This window comes from Adiantum capillus-veneris, chromosome 28 (genome assembly GCF_014529385.1).
Source record: "Adiantum capillus-veneris isolate H3 chromosome 28, ASM1452938v2, whole genome shotgun sequence".
Classification (NCBI taxonomy): Eukaryota; Viridiplantae; Streptophyta; class Polypodiopsida; order Polypodiales; family Pteridaceae; genus Adiantum; species Adiantum capillus-veneris.
Window position 1 is genome coordinate 124853357 of NC_140958.1, and position 18585 is coordinate 124871941.

Genomic DNA, 18585 nt, shown 5'->3' on the forward strand with positions numbered 1-18585 from the left:
TGTGTGTGAACACACTAGGACCGCCGGGGCATTTTTTCCCTCTTTAGGAGGTTTTTTCCCCCGAGCATTGTATATACGCCCATCACTCTAAGGCTATCTATCTTTCCATTGCACACTAAGTAATACACTCTCTATTGTGTGCCTTGAGCTTCCTTCATCTTCTCCAAGCTGTGTGCGTTTCTCTGCAGCCCTAATTCCAACAAAACCTAAACCTCATCAATCCCATAATTTAAAAAACGACATAATTCAAAACAAAATTTCTTAAAAAACAAGATTGTTTCACAAACCAAAACAATTTGTTTTCATAATTCAAAAAGAAATTTCAAAGCAAAAACCATAATTTCTTTTAAAGCATGAATTTTCTTTTATCAATATACAAATTAGTTTGAATAAATTTAATATGCATTGAAAGTTCAAGCACTCACATGCGGCCTATTTGAGCGAGAAAAGTTGTTGTAAACGTCCTCGAACTTGCAAAAATGCACACACACACACACACACACACACACACTATGTTAAACCCTAAACCTACAATTAAACTTGGAAACAATCTCATCTTAGTGCTATGGAGTAGTCCACGAGCAAGATTAGCACCTCCGACGACTTGTTTCGCACTAGATCTGCAAGAGGTGAGAAGGAAGAGAGCAAGAGAAAAGGCGCAAGAAGAAGAGAAATACACAGGGAATGCCGCTGGTTTGTATTTTTGCAGGTTCTGTTGTCGGTATAGGTATTGGTGCAGGCATCAAAAAGGGCATTCATACAGGCGGCAAAAAGTGCATTCGTAAAAGCGTCAAAAAACACATCGGAACAGGTGTCGAAAATATAAAAATGGTTTTTTTAAAAAAATTGCATCCCACTCCATACTTCGCTACACATATACCGACGCCCGCCATTGACGTCGGTAATTTGGCACCGGAATTTAAGTGACATCTTGTAGTGATGGGCCCACAAACATCACTATGCACAAACTGCAACCTATATGTGGCCCTAGCTGAAGCATCCTTTGGAAACTTTGAATGCTGCATCTTACCCAAAATATAGCCTTCACACACATGTTTGATAGGTGCTTCAGGAGGTGGCTAAGAAGCAACCATATCAGATTTCTGCAAACGCAACAAACTGGCAAAATTTAGAGCTTTTTCTCAATCAAAAGAAAAGTGATTTTTTCCTTCAAGAGATTTAATACTTAGGTCATATTATCTCTCAAAGGGCCTACGGATACACGTGCAATACAAGGTCTATATATAGCTAAGAGCCAGAGGGCCAGGGGCCTATATATAGGCAGGTTGGGTGGTTATGAGCATGTCTGTCTTACCTACGGTCTTTCACTGGTATAAGAGCTCAGAGGGCGAAGGGCATGGAGGAGTACTCAACCATGGATGGCGTTGCATGGTCCCTCTCTCTGGCATGGTCTCCCTGTGTGTGTGTGTGTGTGTGTGTGTGTGTGTGTGTGTGTGTGTGTGTGCATGGCCGTGGGCAAGCTCCATGAGAACAACTCTATTCTCAATGTTGCAGGGCGGACATGGCCCCTTGGGTGGAGAAAGCTTCTCTCAGCTACCCGCATGGAAGGGACCACTAAGCAGAGATGGGCCCGACGGACAACCCCACGGGAATGACCTCTTGCATGCAATCCAGAGGCTCCACGAGATCGGTGGTAGCTTAACTTGCACGATTTGCGCTGCAAAGAGGATGTTTTTTTGTCACTTAAACGCCTACAAAGGACCATCCCAGTGGTTGTATCCTCTCGCTTCATCAACAACACAGTTGGCCATGGCAGTTGCAACAAATACAATATATTTTTAAAAATAATTTCTTTATTTTGCCCTACCTAACTAAGGGTTTTGTCCCACGGTCCGCAATATCCAGGCTCATTTAAGCCATGCAAACTTGACCAAGCCACATGCAACTCGCATGCACGGTGCATCCAAGAACATGCAAGTAGTGGGGTACAAAGATCTTCAATACAGAAATCTTTTGAAACTCAAGGCTCAATCAACTTTGACAAAGTTGAACACATGATTGGCAACACATGGCTTCACGTACACTATATTGCATTTGAGCTTGAATGTTTTCTTTGAAAACGGACTCAAGGTAACCCCTTTATATTTGTTTTTTCTCACTTGATTACCCTCATAGTTTATGCAGGGTGGCAAAGTTGCCTAGCAATATTGACCCTTCAGGCTGTGGTTAGTATTGCAAGGGGCACGGCTTCGTATACGAGTGCTAATGAGCATGGCTTGTTACATCTTTGTTGTGTTACTTCTTTCCTACTATTTGCAGTTTCTATCTACAACTCTATGCAAAAGCAAGGCTTTTTAGGACTAAAGCTCTAGGGATGCAAGACCATTCAACAACATGTGATTGCCAGCACTTTTGATACCGTATGAGCTTAAGTAAGGCAAGGCCTGTGCTTTGTCCACTCAAGGTACTCGGCAAGGACAATCATTAATTACTATTTCACGACATTGGTCAGCAAGGCTCGGATCGAATTCCAAGGCAAATTGTTTGCCATTGATGTAATCAACCAGGTTTATTATCCTCAAGAAGCATCTTTTTGATGCAACGACGAGATTTGTTGCTCGATTTGAGTCATCCACGATAGAGGATCAAGGCTCCATGGCTTACAAAAAAGAGATTTGTTGCTCGATTTGGTCATCCACGACAGAGGAGCACGACTCCATAGCCTACATTGGCCATTTACTTTCTTGGCAATAACACGACTTACAAGAGCATGGTTCTATATCTAAATGCATTCAGTGCAAGGTCACTTCTATGCCTATACAACTTGATAAACTGCGGGCGAACTAAGCTATCTTTTTCACTATTGAGCAATTGCACGATTCTCAATAACATGTATTTCTCCAAGGTCTTTTTTCTCTGCCAACTTGACACGATTGCCTCTCTTTGACATTTGTGTGTTATTTGCAATATTTGTTCGCTATATGCACTCAGGACAGTTATGTCTCATCTTTCTGATGGACTTCTAGGAAGCAAGGCTTCATGTTCAAACCTTTTGCATAGTAGTTTCAAAGCCATGAAGGCAAGTGTGGGACAACCGAAAACTCTCAAGTTATTTGCATATATGACTATGAGTCGGAGTCGAGCGCACTACACTACACCTACCTACACATGGACGACAAGGTTAGTCAATTTCAAGTTATGTTTGTTTTTTCTAGCTCTGCTAAGCAAAGTGCTTGGGTAGACTCCATACAAAGAAATTGTGAAAAGCAAAGTGCTTTTCCTGTCTTTATGTGAAGCACGGATTCTCTTATGTGCCATAATATTATCGATTGATTTTGAATCAATGGTAATGGCACACATCTGTGGCACTAGGTGGATATAAGCTCATAGTTTACACAACGGTGCACTATGATGTATACATGTCAGTGTAATCGTGCAAGAAACCTATACCAGTAGCTCACATGGTCAAGACTTTCATTGAAGCCAAGGTCTTATCATTCTATTTTTTGATATGTATGCATGGCATACTAGTATGTTGGATGTACAACACCCATCATTGCATACGCTTCCGCTATAGCACTAGCTACTCTATCAAGGACGAGCTGAGTTGTTGTTTGCAAACATTTTCTTTTTATAATTATTCACAAAGAACGTGCCATACATCTGCAACCTGATACAGTCACGATCACATACAAGGTAATTCGGTCAAGATGTGACTTCCTGTACCTCTCTCTATGAGGGCATGACACAATTACACTAATGTATGCTTATAGGATAAGCTATGACACAGACATGGTTTGCACTGGAACATTTGAAAAGGGCATCCAACACATTTGAATAAGGTGATTTCCTCAGTGCAACATTCTCTCTCTCTCTCTCTCTCTCTCTCTCTCTCTCTCTCTCTCTCTCTCTCTCTCTCTCTCTCTCTCTCTCTCTCTCCAACTTCTATGCGGGAAAGGTGAAACTAGGCATGGTTTTATTGCAATCTTTTATGTCAATACGGTAACAAGAAGGGTAACAGCCATCTATTGCCATCTATTTTGGAAAGCCTAAGAGCCATCTGTTGGTAATCCATAAGTGATTTCTTTCAAGATCAAAAAATTCAATTCAGTTGAGTACCCATCGATTATAATGGACAAGCAAGAGTCTTGCCATTAGTGATGTTTTGGACATTATTTTCGCACTCCACTGTTTATGTTTGAATGACAAGTTGAGTTTTTGAACGTCTGAAACTAGTACGGGATTTTCTCTACCAAGGTGTATAGATAAAGCTAGCCTTTTAGACCACACAATTGTTCACACAAACCCCTGATTATGGATTTTTGGGTGTGACAAAGATCTAGTTGTGAATATGACTCCAACTTTAGTGGAGCTCTTCTTCGCACTAAGAGTCACCTATATGAGTCTAGTTTTGGGGTAAGACTCCTCTCGTGATTACTAAATCATTTAGTAAGAGTGGATGGTCCATTTTTTGACCGACTTACAAGGGGTAAGTGTATTACCACGGGCAAACCCAAGGGGGGTCAGGGACATAGGCCATGGGCCTGGCTCCTAGTTAAGCAGTATTCGTGCAAAGTTTAACCAAAGGGTTTGACAATTTTGTTTTTAACTGAGGGGTCTCGATTACAACAGCAACACCCAAGGTTCCATTCGTGTTTCTAGGACTTTGTCGGCGAGAAATTTGGGTAGGTGCTCTTCACTCCAGATAAGTGACCACTATGTTTAACCTACAGGTACGCATCTATTTTGGTTTTGTTCCTTTTGGTTTGTTTTTCTATGTAGAATGCATATACTATGTTCTCTCTTCCAAGAAATAAAAAATTCATGTAAGAGCCAAGCATTTTGGGTTGTGGTGTCCAAAACCACATTATGCAGTTATAGACCCACTTGTAGGGTTTTATTTGAAACAGGTTGTCACATGGGATACACCATGGTCTAGGAACTCAAGGAGTTCAGTTTAGCCACTGTGGGCCAAGGCTAATGAGGGTCCCACTCACTCCCGTCGTAGAGTGTTTGCAGTTACCTCCACGCACTGGTACATCTCGTACTTGAAGGATGTTCTTTTTTCAGACACCCTTACATGAGCATATTCCACATGTGGAGCATATGAGTCTCTAGGACTTACACTGGCACCCACTCTTTCAAGTATGTGTCACGACAAAGTCCCTAGGTGCTGGTCGAATCCATTTTCTAAACCGTTTTGAGCATGTCATATCCGAAACAATTTTGGTGGCCAGAAATTTTCGGATACTCAGACTGACTTATTAAGATACAAGTGTTGCTAAACAACATTAACGAATTGTTGTTTATGCCTATAGCACAGTTATGTGTTTTTAATGAAAAGGTTTCATTGTTTGTACCTAGAAGTGATTAATGTTTTACCTTCTATTATGGTTCAATCATTTTAGCAAGGCTTGCAAATTATTGCAACAGAAAGTATTTAGTTTCTTTTTAGAACTACTGACATTCCTCTTTGATGTGTGCTAAGAGTATCACATTCACCATCAGTATTGGCAGGGATAATCATGGTTATACAGACCTGGATATGTTTTTTGCTAAATGCATGCACACTAGGTGTTATGGGCCCTAGGGTTTAGCAAAAGCTGATTTGGAGTGGCATGCATATTCATCACATTAGTTGCTTATGAAGCATTTTGCACTCTATGTGCAGTATCTCTATGAGATTAATTTTGGATCTACCAATCACCAATAGAGGTCATGGCTCGGTTTGGGTGCTAGTGGATCTTTCAAGTTAACCATGATGGTTATTCGGGACATTGTTGATTCCTTAGCAATGTTGGACGATATTGTGATCCCTGTTTACTAGTCATCTGGGATGATTGTCTATAAATCGTGGGGAAAAACACATCTCAGTACTGTCAGAATCCAAAGAGGATAGGCAGACTACAAGTTATCTTTGTACTCTTGTGCTGAAAGATATGCAAAGTGCATACATTAGCACCGCACAATCCAATTAGCAATAATGTATCATTCTATTTGGCATTGCTTACAATAATGTAAAGCATGTTCGTGACTCAATTTAGTCCCTTCATGTTTAATTCAGGCTCTCAACCTTGAAACTAGTTATGGTGGGGTTGTTTACTAATGAAATTTTAGAATAAGTCAAGGACTTAAACTTGGCTGATGAATTATGTCAGCAAGTTCCTTTTGTGGACAGTGAAAAGTGATACTCTTTCGGGTATATCTTTGTTGTGAAACCTCGTTTAGAATGCTCATGTGAGTTCTAAAAGAAGTTTACACACTATGATTGAATAAAATCGGTAACACAAGATGGTTTGGAATTGGACAACAATGTGGAAAATCAAGATGTTACACTTGGTTTCATTTAACCTCCTACTGAGCCGTGTTACGATCAAAAAAATTGTTGGATCCATGAAGCATGCCACTGTGGAAAACATTAGCGTATCATCCCTCTTGTTTTCGAGGACGACAACGCTTTTCCAAGGGGGGAGTAATGTCATGCCAAGGGTAGGACTATAGGAGGGCACAGCCTTGGCCCAGGGCCTACAGATACACATGCAGTATAGGGGCTATATATAGGTAAGAGCCAGAGGTCCAGGGGCCTATATATAGGCAAGTTGGGTGGCTATGAGCATGTCTTTCTTACCTATGGTCTTTCAGTGGATGTTGATCATGGTGATTTTTGCGTGCATCTAGCTTAAAAAAACTATTCTAACAGCCATGCCCAACAAAAATTTGAACTCAAAACTCAGAGAGAGAGAGAGAGAGAGAGAGAGAGAGAGAGAGAGAGAGAGAGAGAGAGAGAGAGAGAGAGAGAGAGAGAGAGAGAGAGAGATTTTATTATCGTCCTCGTAGGTCAAATATGACCTATGGGACCAAAATTACATGTGATTATTCATGTGATGTAGTATTTGTATGGATGATGAGTGACTCTCAATGCTCCAAAATTGTGGTGATGAGAGTCACAATGGAGAGCCCACATTGTGGCTGGGAGAGGAAAGTGTGATTATTCATGTGATGTAGTATTTGTATCGCTGATGAGTGACTCTCGATGCTCCAAAATTGTGGTGATGAGAGTCACAATGGAGAGCCCACACTGTGGTTGGGAGAGGAAAGTGTATAAGTCTAAGTCATGGCTGAAAATGTGAGAGAAGCAAGTTCGTATGTGACCAAAAGCTGAGCACTCTATTACACAACAAAAGGGTGTGTGCTCTTGTGACGCTGTTAGCGACGGAAATACATTGGGTTTTAATAACCCCCGGCGTCGCTAAGACCGTTGCTAACAATATCGATACGGGAACGTCTCTATATGCGTCACTATAACAGTCTCTATATGTGTTGTTATAACATAGCGACAGTTATAGCGATGATTATAACAAAGTTTGCAGGCCATCTATAGCGACGTTTATAACGACGCCCGAGAGGAAATTTTTTTGGTGGTAGGGCACATCAACCATATTGAATGTTTCATTATTGATTCACCTTTGAAAAAAATTTTCAAGGGTAGATATAGACTCAAAAAAGTCACCCACAAGACAATATAACCATTAACTCCATCATCCACAGTACGTATTGTTTGCAAAATAAAGATACAAAACTGACAAGCAAAAATTGATGAAAGTAAATCAATGACAATTGTACACATCATAGGCAAAATCACTTGATTGTTAAACCTTGCAAATGTAATAGTTACAACACCATTGTCATTATTGAAAAAATATACATGGTTTTCAAAAAGGCGTATAAAAGTCGTCTCATGATACATAAGATATGACAAAAAGAAACTAATGCTATCTAGCTACGGCTAGACTGACTTCGTCTAATCAGACGTCTCATTGCGTCTAAGCGGCCTATCTATCGGATTCTACAAAAAAAAACAATAAGATAGCTTTTTGTAAGTATAAACATATATGACGTTTCTAAAACAATACAACAAATAGAAAAGAGTAAACCCTAATACTAACCATGCTGCCGTGAGAACTCAAAAAGTCTATCAGGGCGTTTAGGCCCTTCCTGCATACATACTTACGCTCGTACGGTGTGGGATCACGTCCTGTCATCGACCACTGTCAAAACATACAAAGAATCCATTATGTTAGAATTTAAAAACCCATAAACCCTAAACTATCAAACATAAAGAGCAATGCGAAAACACTTACAAAATCAGCCTCAACTTATGCCCACCCACTGCTCTCCAAGTGGTGCGAGCTCCCTGCCTCTACTCGTGCTATGGCTGCCTCCTTTTGCTGCTTCCACTTGTCTGGGCCCCGAAGCGAGGAGTGTCCACTGGAGTGAATCTTGGAGGAGTAGCTAGTGGTGTGTAGCCTCTAGGAACGGCCATCAGCCGTGAAAAACCTGGTCTCGATGGCGATGCCGTGGCTCGTGTTAGGGCGGGCAAAGAAGGGGAGGGTAAAGGGGTGAAAGCATGGAATGGTGGCTCAAATAGCTGTGTCCATGGACACCTACTATCAAAAACTTTGGCCTACAATTAGACATGAATTCACCGAAAATTTCTATCATGATATATGTCAATGGATAGCTCTTAAAGAAGTAAATGTAGAAGTGCAATCACTTATAAATTTTATTTAGTTTGTATTCTTTTTTCCACAAGATTGTTTTTGTGATATGGTATCTAATAGCTTAAATATCATTCCACCTATTCATGCTTTCACCCAAAGAGCCTCGTTGAACACGAGGTGATGTCGAAGCATCGGCGATGACATCCCCACAACAACCATACTCACCGCCACCACTAGAGCATCAGTGCCTAGACGAGTGTGAAGATCATCTCGTCAACACCGAAGCTTCAGAGCACGCTCAATGCTCCAAAACAGAGGGAGATGCGGCCGAAGTAGGAACGCGCGATGGTGCATTAGAGTGATGACGCTCCACGTACCACTGTCTCTGCTCAGATGACAAAGAAGAAAGAAACTTCTCATCATCCATACCTGCATTAAACACACGAACATTTATACTTAATATTGAATGAATGGAGTAGAAAACATGGACAAGTAGATAGATAGATAGAGAGAGAGAGAGAGAGAGAGAGAGAGAGAGAGAGAGAGGGAGGGATTCCTATGCAGAGAGTTTTCGTTGAATTTCTGTGAACTTGTAAAAGCACTGCGCTCCGGGTGCGATGGAGACTGAAGCTGCAATCGCAAAGGAAGTCTGTATCTGCTCATAGATGTTGCTTGCCCCACCACTAAATCTAGTTGATCGGGTGAAAGAGACGCTAAGAAGCAGTAGTAGTGCTTCTTAGCGTCTCTTTCACCACTAAATCTAGTTGATCGGGTGAAAGAGACGCTAAGTAAGTAGTAGTAGTGCTTCTTAGCGTCTCTTTCACCCGATCAATTAGATCTAGCGGTGGGACGAGCTGCATCTATGAGCAGAGACAGATCACTCCCTTCGTGATTGTATCTTCTGTCTCCATCCCACTCGGAGCGCAGTGCTCGTCCTCCCTGCTTGTGAGAACATACCTAAAGCATACATACCTGAAGTGGACGCAAATACCATTAAATACAATGACGCAATGACGCATATAAATAGAAAGGGACAAAAAACCACGTGAAATACAATATATATTATAAAACCGAGCAAAATTGTTCAAAACGGATAATCCTACAAGAATCCTAACCATCTCTTTCTTTTTTGACGTAGAACTTGAAGGTTCTTGTAGCTTTGGAATGTTCAAAGGCTAGCAGCAACATAACATGTTCTTCTTCTATTCAACTTGAGTGATGGAAGAGGCAAGTTGATAACTCATAATTTTCAATCGAAAGAGAGAGAGAGAGAGAGAGAGAGAGAGAGAGAGAGAGAGAGAGAGAGAGAGCACAATCAAATCTTGCAGTAAAAAAACTAGGTGGTGGAGCTGCATGTGGCTATGGATTGCCTAGGATGTGAGGGCAAAATCAAAAGAGCGTTATACAACATGGAAGGTATCTAAAGAGCCCGAGTTTTTATAAAACGGAGAAAAATTGTTCAAATACAATATTTATGGCTTTAAGAGGTCTCTCTCTCATCCTCGCATAGCTTAGCATAACTTCCTATATCTATATAGAGCTCTCTGTTTAGAAAGATGTCCTCCGTCTCATTTTGTGGATCCTCTGCATGCATCCCATAGAGAGTAGCAGCTTGATGCTCGTTTGGCACCACCTAAGCCGCTTCCGACTAAGAATCTTCTTTGATCTCCTCCATTGATGCCACTGTGATTGGCACATGGTAGCCTTCATATGTCCATGCACTATGAGGGGCTACCTCTATGACGTACTACCAGTTTGATGTAGACTTTGTAGGATGAAATATCACCTACCAGAGCATAACTTACATGAGAGCTTCCAAGCACATAACTTCTAAAATGGGATGTTAACTATTTATATACTTACTTGTTCACAATGCTTGGGTAGTACGAAAGTGTCTCTTAGGTCAGTCCATTTCTTAGTTGAATCCATCTCAAGAAAACCAGACTCTCCTCTACGCATAGTGGAGTTGCGACCCTCCATGATTATCTTGAACCATTGCATGTGGAACAAGTCGACAATAAATCCTCTATAATTGATCCTCAAAATCTCTTGTAGCATGCTGAAGTAAGTGAGTTCCGCCACCACAAGATCAGCATCAGAGGACTTTCGTCGACTAGACTGTTCAAATTTTTCGATGATTCCACAATCTTGAGTAAAACGCTTTTTGTCAATTCGTTTCACCCTAAAATGTCAACCTTTACACCATGCTTTTGTGTATGACTTATACTACAATGAACAAAGATTATGAGTGGGCGTTCAAACATCTAGAAAGTCACTAGTCGTACATTGCAAACTTACCTTGGTCGCGCAACCCCGAGAGTACTCCCACTCTTCCTCAGTCACTTCTTCACCGCACTGTTGTGCGCTTTTTAATTGGTTGTGCAACCATGTTAAGCTCATGAATGTTGGTAGGCTCTCCAGACCCGTCAGATAGTGCATCGGTGGTCGTCTTCCCCGTCTCCACTCGATTCTGCCCTTTGTCGCTCTTGCTTTGCATCCTCATATTGTGAAATCCACTTTTGCATCACTCGATTGTGAAGCATGCAAAATTGGTTGATTTTAGCCTCTAGATCTTCCGTCATCTTCTTCTCAACACTGAGATTGCACATGAAAATCCCAGATATGTGCTCATCATCTATGGTTTGCCATAGCGTGTCCCGGGCTTTATCAAATCCGTCTAGCCACTCTCCAATGTACACTAGGGACTCTGATACCAGCCAACCTTCTGCCATGCTACCCTCCGGACATGCCTTCTGACACACATATCCCTTGAGCGTTTTCATGAAATGTTCTAAAAAGAACATCCATCTGGACTGTATTGTGCCAGCTATTTCCACCTCATCAACTATGTGAACAAGAAGATGCACCTGAATGGTTAGCATGGTAGTAGAAAAATGTTTCTTAAACATGCACACAACCTCCGAAGTGTTTAGTTTGGCAAATGGTATGGAGTCTACGTTGATCTCCTTTTGTGAGATCCATTGCACCAACTTCGCACGTTTGTAGATTGTGTTACGGACGTCAAAAGACAAACATCCCTCAATGGCCACCAGTAAAATAAACTGCAAAACACGTGCAACAATGATATTAAAGTCCACACATGAATTTGTTACACAATTCCCACTATGATATATTCCACTATGAACATACCGGACATATTTTATGCCAGTCGTGTGACTTCAAACCGGTAAGCTTTCCTTCTTTAGTAAAACACGTTTGGAGCAAGTGCATTACGCCGGTGGGGGTCCGCAAAGATCGAATGGTCTCTTTTACTTTGCGTTCTTGGGCTCCTGTGAAAATCCATGGTGCTTTAGGGAGTTTTATCGATCCATCAGACGCTATTTGCGGCCAATATTGCTCCATACGATCCACATTTCTAAGGTCAACCCTGGCTCCCAAAGCATCTTTCTTGCCGGTTAGATGGTCCCATAGTAGATTACCCACATTCTTGAATATGTGCATTGGATCGAGCAAGTGATTGATCATGAGTCGGGTCCATTATGGTAACTCGTACCGTAGAGATAGTCTCTTCATCCCTAGGGGCAATCCGTCATCACACATCTCCTTCTTCTCTAACCACGGATTCTTGCAGATTGCGCAGCCTGGAAACATATAGATGAAACATGGTCAAAATTTACCAGGGAAGCTCGAAATTTGCGCTTAGGCCAGGCTATGGATGGCGTAAATCCATTTGGTCAAAGATCAACATCTTACAGTGTATGGCCCGTCGTCACATCGTCAACTACAACATTCCCTCGTGGTTGACTACGAAGAAGGGGCACCTATGGCTAAGCTTGATTGTGTCGGGCGATATAAAGTGAAGAATATGGATGTGTATCTTCGTCCACTATTGGAAGAGCTACAACAATTGTGGATTGGCATAGAAGTGGTGGATATGAGCCGACACACACGTCGACGGAATGCTTTGATCAGAGGCATTCTAATGTGGATCATGCATGACAAGCCCGGACAAATAGAATGCTCAGGTGATTTACACTCCTCACTCAAACAATGTAAATCTTGGTTTTTTTCAAGCTTATCTATTATCATGTGTATACATGCACACCATCCGAAGATTTATTCTCCTCATGCCATGATGCTAGGGCGGCCATGGACTTACATTCGAAGAAATGCTTGATGTGAGGAAGCAGAGGAAAATGTCGCAAAACCTTTTGCGGAATTTTTGTTCCGTGGAGATCTACTCAATATCTCTCGGAATCACATTTTGGACACTTCTCCATGTCTATGTATTCCCCTCTGAAAAGAATGTAGTCGTTAGGACAAGCATGGATCGAATTGTAATCCATCTCCAAGTTTTGTAAAATCTTTCTTGCTTCCTCTCGGGAATCTGGCATCACATTATCAGCTGGCAGTATGTGCTCTTTGAGCAATCTACACAACCAAACAAATACGGTACAATCACTACAACATAACATCAAGATATCGACGCAGTATATATCGACGGCCGTACCTTTCCATGCAGTTATTGACGTACTTGCAGCCCGTCGATATATGCGTCGGAATATCTATCGATATGCGCATGGAAATACATGTGGCAAGGCATACTTTTCCACGCGTATATCGACGGATTCTACCACGAGTACATCGACGCAAAAAATTGAGGGAAAAAAAGGGAAACCCGTGCGCAGGCGGCCATTTTCACTTGCGACGTGGTCAGATCTCTTGGACGAAATGTGCTGCGCAGGTATTATGAAACCCTCTCCCCCCCCAACCCCTCTCTCTCTCTCTCTCTACATCGTGTGTGTGTGTGTGTGTGTGTGTGTGTGTGTGTGTGTGTGTGTGTGTGTAGGAAAGAGAGAGAGAGAGAGAGAGAGAGAGAGAGAGAGAGAGAGAGAGAGAGAGAGCGGTGTGTGTGTGTGTGTGTGTAGGAAAGAGATAGATAGATAGATAGATAGAGAGAGAGAGAGAGAGAGAGAGAGAGAGAGAGAGAGAGAGAGAGAGAGAGAGAGAGAAATGTGTGTGTGTGTGTGTGTAGAAAATCAAAAAGAGAAAGAGAGAGAAATGTGTGTGTGTGTGTGTGTGTAGAAAATCGAAAAGAGAAAGAGAGAGAAATGTGTGTGTGTGTAGACAAGAAATTAAAAAGCTAGAGAGAGAGAGATGTGTGTGTGCGTGTAGGAAATTAAAGAGAGAGAGAGAGAGAGAGAGAGAGAGAGAGAGAGAGAGAGAAATGTATGCGTAGGAAATTAAAATTAGAGAGAGAGAGATAGAGAGAGAAGAGACTATGGAACTAAAAGAGGCAAAGGGGTTTTGTCCGCTACATGCATTGCCATGTACACCTGGGAGTGCATGTATGTGTCTACCCATATAGGATTTGACCAATAAAGACGAGATTTTGACCCGGTGGTCCTGCCATCTCCGTACACCTCTCGGCCGAGGTGTACGGAGATCGGGCAAGACTAGAGAATGCGAGGTAGTTTACATTGTGAGGAGTATATATATTAAAACAACATTCATAATCATTGTAGATGGAAATGTCATCAACTAACATGGAGGAAAAGATTGCATGCTCGTGCACGCTCTGCAAGTATCAAATCCTGCGCATGCGTAGGATATGTATTGAGCATATGCACAAGTACGGAGAGTTTGCTAGAGAAATCGTACAGAATCTACGATACGACTCCTACGGAACGGGCATAGATTTTCGTGACATAACACCTACATTTGAGAGAGAGAGAGAGAGAGAGAGAGAGAGAGAGAGAGAGAGAGAGAGAGAGAGAGAGAAAGGATTATGTGTGAAGGTCCGACCAATATAGAGCCAAGGATGGAAGCAGAAAAGGGCTTACAGACAGAAGACGACGGCATGGAGGAGATGCTGGATGCCTTCTTCCAGACAAGCGAGGAGAACGCTAACGAAGTAGCACGAGAAGCCGTGCGCCTATCTCTTGAAGACATGTTGAGAAAGTTGGCACGTCAACCAATCTATGAAGGCGCCAAAATATCTGTGCTTCGTACTTGTCTAGCATTTTTGAATCTTCAGTCATTGTACGGGTGGTCAAATGCAAGTGTCACTGCTTTGTTTAGGTACGTAATTTACAAAAGAGATTTTCCAATTGCAACGGTGACGTGCTTGGGGAGATTTTTAATTTAATGTGGCTTAAATAGGTTGTTGTGGGAGCAACTTCTCCCGACTGGCAATAAAATTCCCCCACGCAAGCCAGACGCAAAGCAACTATTGACCTTAGTTGGCTTGGACTACAACAAGATTCATGCATGTCCAAATGATTGCATTATTTTTTGCAATGAATTTGCAGATTGTCTGTCATGTCCTAAGTGTGGAGCAATGCACTACAAACAAGATACAATTGGTGAGACAGTGCCAGCTAAAGTGTTGCGGCATTTCCCTATTATTCCTAGGATAAAAAGCATGTTTCGTTGTGGTTCCATTGCAAAGTTGATGCGGTGGCATTCTATGAATAGATCCATTGACGCAACATTTAGGGTGCACGCTGATTCAAAGGCTTGGAGGCACATTGAAGATACCTGGCCACATTTTAAGAGTGAACGACGCAATTTGCGTTTGGGCATGGCAATGGATGGAGTCAATTCATTTGGCTTGAGAAGCTCGTCATGGAGACTTGGCCTGTGTGCCTTATCAATTACAACCTCCCACTGTGGTTTGCCATGAAGAAGGGTCATTTGATATTAAGCTTGATTGTGCCTGGTAAGTTCAAGGCAAAAAACATGGATGTTTATCTAGCTCCACTAGTTGACGAGCTCCAGGAGTTATGGCATGGGATCGACATAGCAGATGTCACTGAACCAGTAGGACAACAGCATGCAAGGATCCATGGACTTCTTATGTGGACTATGCATGATTGGCCATGATATGAAGAAGCTTCTGGTAATGGTTCTTGATTTACAAAATTTTCGCTATTCGCAAGCACTTTGCCTTGGCTTGAATCATGCTTTAATATATGCAGAGCTTACAACTTCAAGATACAATGCATGTCCAATTTGCGGGCTGTCTTTGGATGTGCGCTATTCTCCCTTTCTTTGAAAGACAATTTATCAAGGCCACCACCGTTATCTTCCAGATGGCCATCACTTGCGCGAAGGTCAGCTTGGTCGCGTCGAATGTCGTCCTATGCATGTACAAGAGTGGCATCGCCGATGGGAGAAACATGAGAGGCAACTTGTTCTAGGAATGAAACGTTTTTCCATTCCCCATACGTTGTCGTACTGGGGTGATCTACTAATTAACCATTTGTTGGATCCAATGCATATATTCAAGAATGTGGGAGAGCTCCTCTGGAAGACAATCATGGGAATGAAAGACAATCGAGCTTCACGAGATGATTTGTAGTCAGTTGGAAAGATGCCAAAGTTGTGGCCTTTCACCAATGCAGTTGGCCAAAAAAAGCTTCCAAGAGCGCCATGGGTATTGCTAAAAAGCGTGGAGCAACAAGTTAAAAGGGTGATTTCAGAGTTCAGGACACCAACAGGATATATGCAATGTCTCAAGACAGCATTCACCCGTGACGATCAATTGTCAGGACTGAAATCGCACGACTGGCATAAGTTCTTGCAATTTATTCTTCCAATTGCGATCAAGGGGTGTTTAACGGAGGAAGTGTGGACCTGTATATACAAGATTTCAAAGCTAGTGCGGTGGATCTCTTCCAAGGAGATACGAGAGGAATCTATTGCAATCGCAAGGACTAACTCCATTGAGGCAGTTTGCATGATTGAGAAGTATCTACCCACGAGCTGCCTAACTATCCAAATGCACTTGCTCGTCCATGTAGTAGATGAGGTTGCAGTGGCAGGTACAGTCCACAGTCGTTGGATGTTCTTTCTAGAGCGGTCCATGAAAACACTTAAGGGTTTTGTTCGCCAAAAAGCGCGTCCAGAGTGGATCATGGCAGAAGGATGGCTGGTGCAAGAGTCTCTTGTCTTGACGACCAAATTTCTATCCGTTTTTGACCCAGAAATGCCTCGACTGTGGAACGATGAGGAGGATGCAAGATTGGTGGGAGAGGAGCCGCAAGGGCAAGGGGTGATGAAGAAAATGAACGACGCCATGCAAGAAAAGATCATGAATTTCTGTATACTAAATTCAGAGCCGATGCAAAAATGGCTTGAAAGGTACGAAGAAGAGAAATAGAGACGCAATAGGGAGCGACACGATTTTAGGCAAAGCCAAATGACTAGAGGCTTATCCTTGCCAGACTATCTCGCTCCTCTACCTAAATTCCCTACAATGGCATGGTTGGACAAGACAGTGAGAGTAGCTCAACAGATCAGAGAACCCATATCTCTAGAAGAGGAAGAGCTGGCTATTGGATGTGACTGGAGGTATCATACATACATGGCACTGTGGTCGCATGGAAAGCATTTCAGAACACAACAAATTGACAGCAGAAGAAACACGTTTCACAGTGGGTTAATGGTTAGTTTCATGCAAAAGAGTAGGGCCAGTGCCAGAGACACGAATGAGAGCACTGGCAACCTGGATTACTATGGTATGGTGTCAGATATCATAAAAGTCAGCTTCAGGCGGTTTGAGATGTTTTTGTTGGATGTGAAGTGGTTCAAGGTTATTACTTCTAGTCGCAATGCAATGGTACGTAGAGATGGAAACAAGCTTGTGCAAATAGATTCTACAAAGGTTTGGACAGATGCGAGCGACACATTTTCTCTCCCTAAACATTGCGAGCAAGTGGTCTTTGTACCGGACCCTCAAGAGCGACAATGGTGGTTTGTGGTTCAGGTTGCTCCAAGAAATAAACAAGTATTTGAAGGGCAAGAGCTCCTAGAGGAAAGTCGGTCAAATGGCGTAGATACTATTGTGACATTAGATGAGATGGACCAAGGTATGGCAGAGGAAGCTGACAGATATACCAGGGATGATGTAGACGAGGCAGATATGACACTTGTAGATGTAGATGCAATGGATGAAGACAATCTTCCAGAACGAGTTGGGGCAGAGCTATGTCTGCAATTAGAGATAGACGATGATACGATGCAAGATCTTATCGATGATGCTTCACTCGTTGAGGCCTAGGCCTGTAAAAGTGTTTGTGTGAAGACGTTGATTTAAAATAAAGCTTAAAGTTAATTTAAACAAAGGTGTTCTAACGCTTTCTTTTACTTTCTTTGTGCAAGAATTTAGTATGGTAGACCAGTTTCCAGATCCCGCTTCTATGAGTGCAGATGCATTTATGGGCTTCGTCACACGGATGACGCCTATGGGGGGGACACCTATGGGAAGGGGGGGGGGGGGGGGGAGACGCCTACGAATACAATGGCTGCGAGGTCTCCCATCACGGTTGTCTCGACACCTAGGGGTGCGGCAAAGGCGGGTACGTCCTCATCTTTGCATCATAGGCGCACTCGTCGATCTTGGCGATCGTTAGGTGGAGGTGGTGATTGGTGTGGAAGAGGGTCCACAGATGCTTCAACCCCTCCTCACTCAGGACCCCGTCCTACCCAGGCACACCTCTCGACACACCTCTTAGAACACCTCGGACACCTTGGGGGGCACACGGTCCTAGTGCCTCCAAGCTCTATACTGTACGGGCAGATGGTTCTGTTACATGGATAGAGTCGGGACTGAGATGAGACAGCGGATTCGCCAGCTCGCAGAGTTTCAATTTTCGACCAATATTCTGACACCTTGTCCTGAGAAGGACCGTGACAAAATCGATTATATAGTGGAGACCATCATGAGAGAGTATCAGCCTGCTCTGGGTTCAAAGGATCTTTCGAGGAGGTGGATAAGGGGTGTTGAATGAGACACTGTGAAACATCGACGAGATGCAGCTCGACAGGCTATCAGGACCGGCTCGCCAAAGCCTTTGGGCATCCCACATGAGACGTGGTAGCATGTTGAGCCAGCAGAGGATCACACCCACATTTTTGCTCACACTCATCATTTTTGTAACCATTGATTGTAATAAATGTCTTTCCGACATTGATTTTGATTGGATCCATTCATTAAGTAACGGGACTCAATTGAGTTTCCAGCTTGTAATTTCGAAGTAATTTCACTTGCTGATGTAATTAGTTAGAGATGTTCTCACCTCCAAGGCTGAGGTATATAAGCCAAAGTTTTGTAACCTAAAAGGAGAGTTTATATTTAATCAAAGTGAGTTTTTGGAGC

The 18585-nt window shown here is 42.6% G+C and overlaps 1 pseudogene; it reads left to right on the top strand.

Moving 5' to 3' along the window:
• Positions 1-16491: 16491 nt before the first annotated feature.
• Positions 16492-18217, top strand: LOC147421247 (uncharacterized; annotated as a pseudogene).
• The last annotated feature ends 368 nt before the right edge of the window (positions 18218-18585 follow it).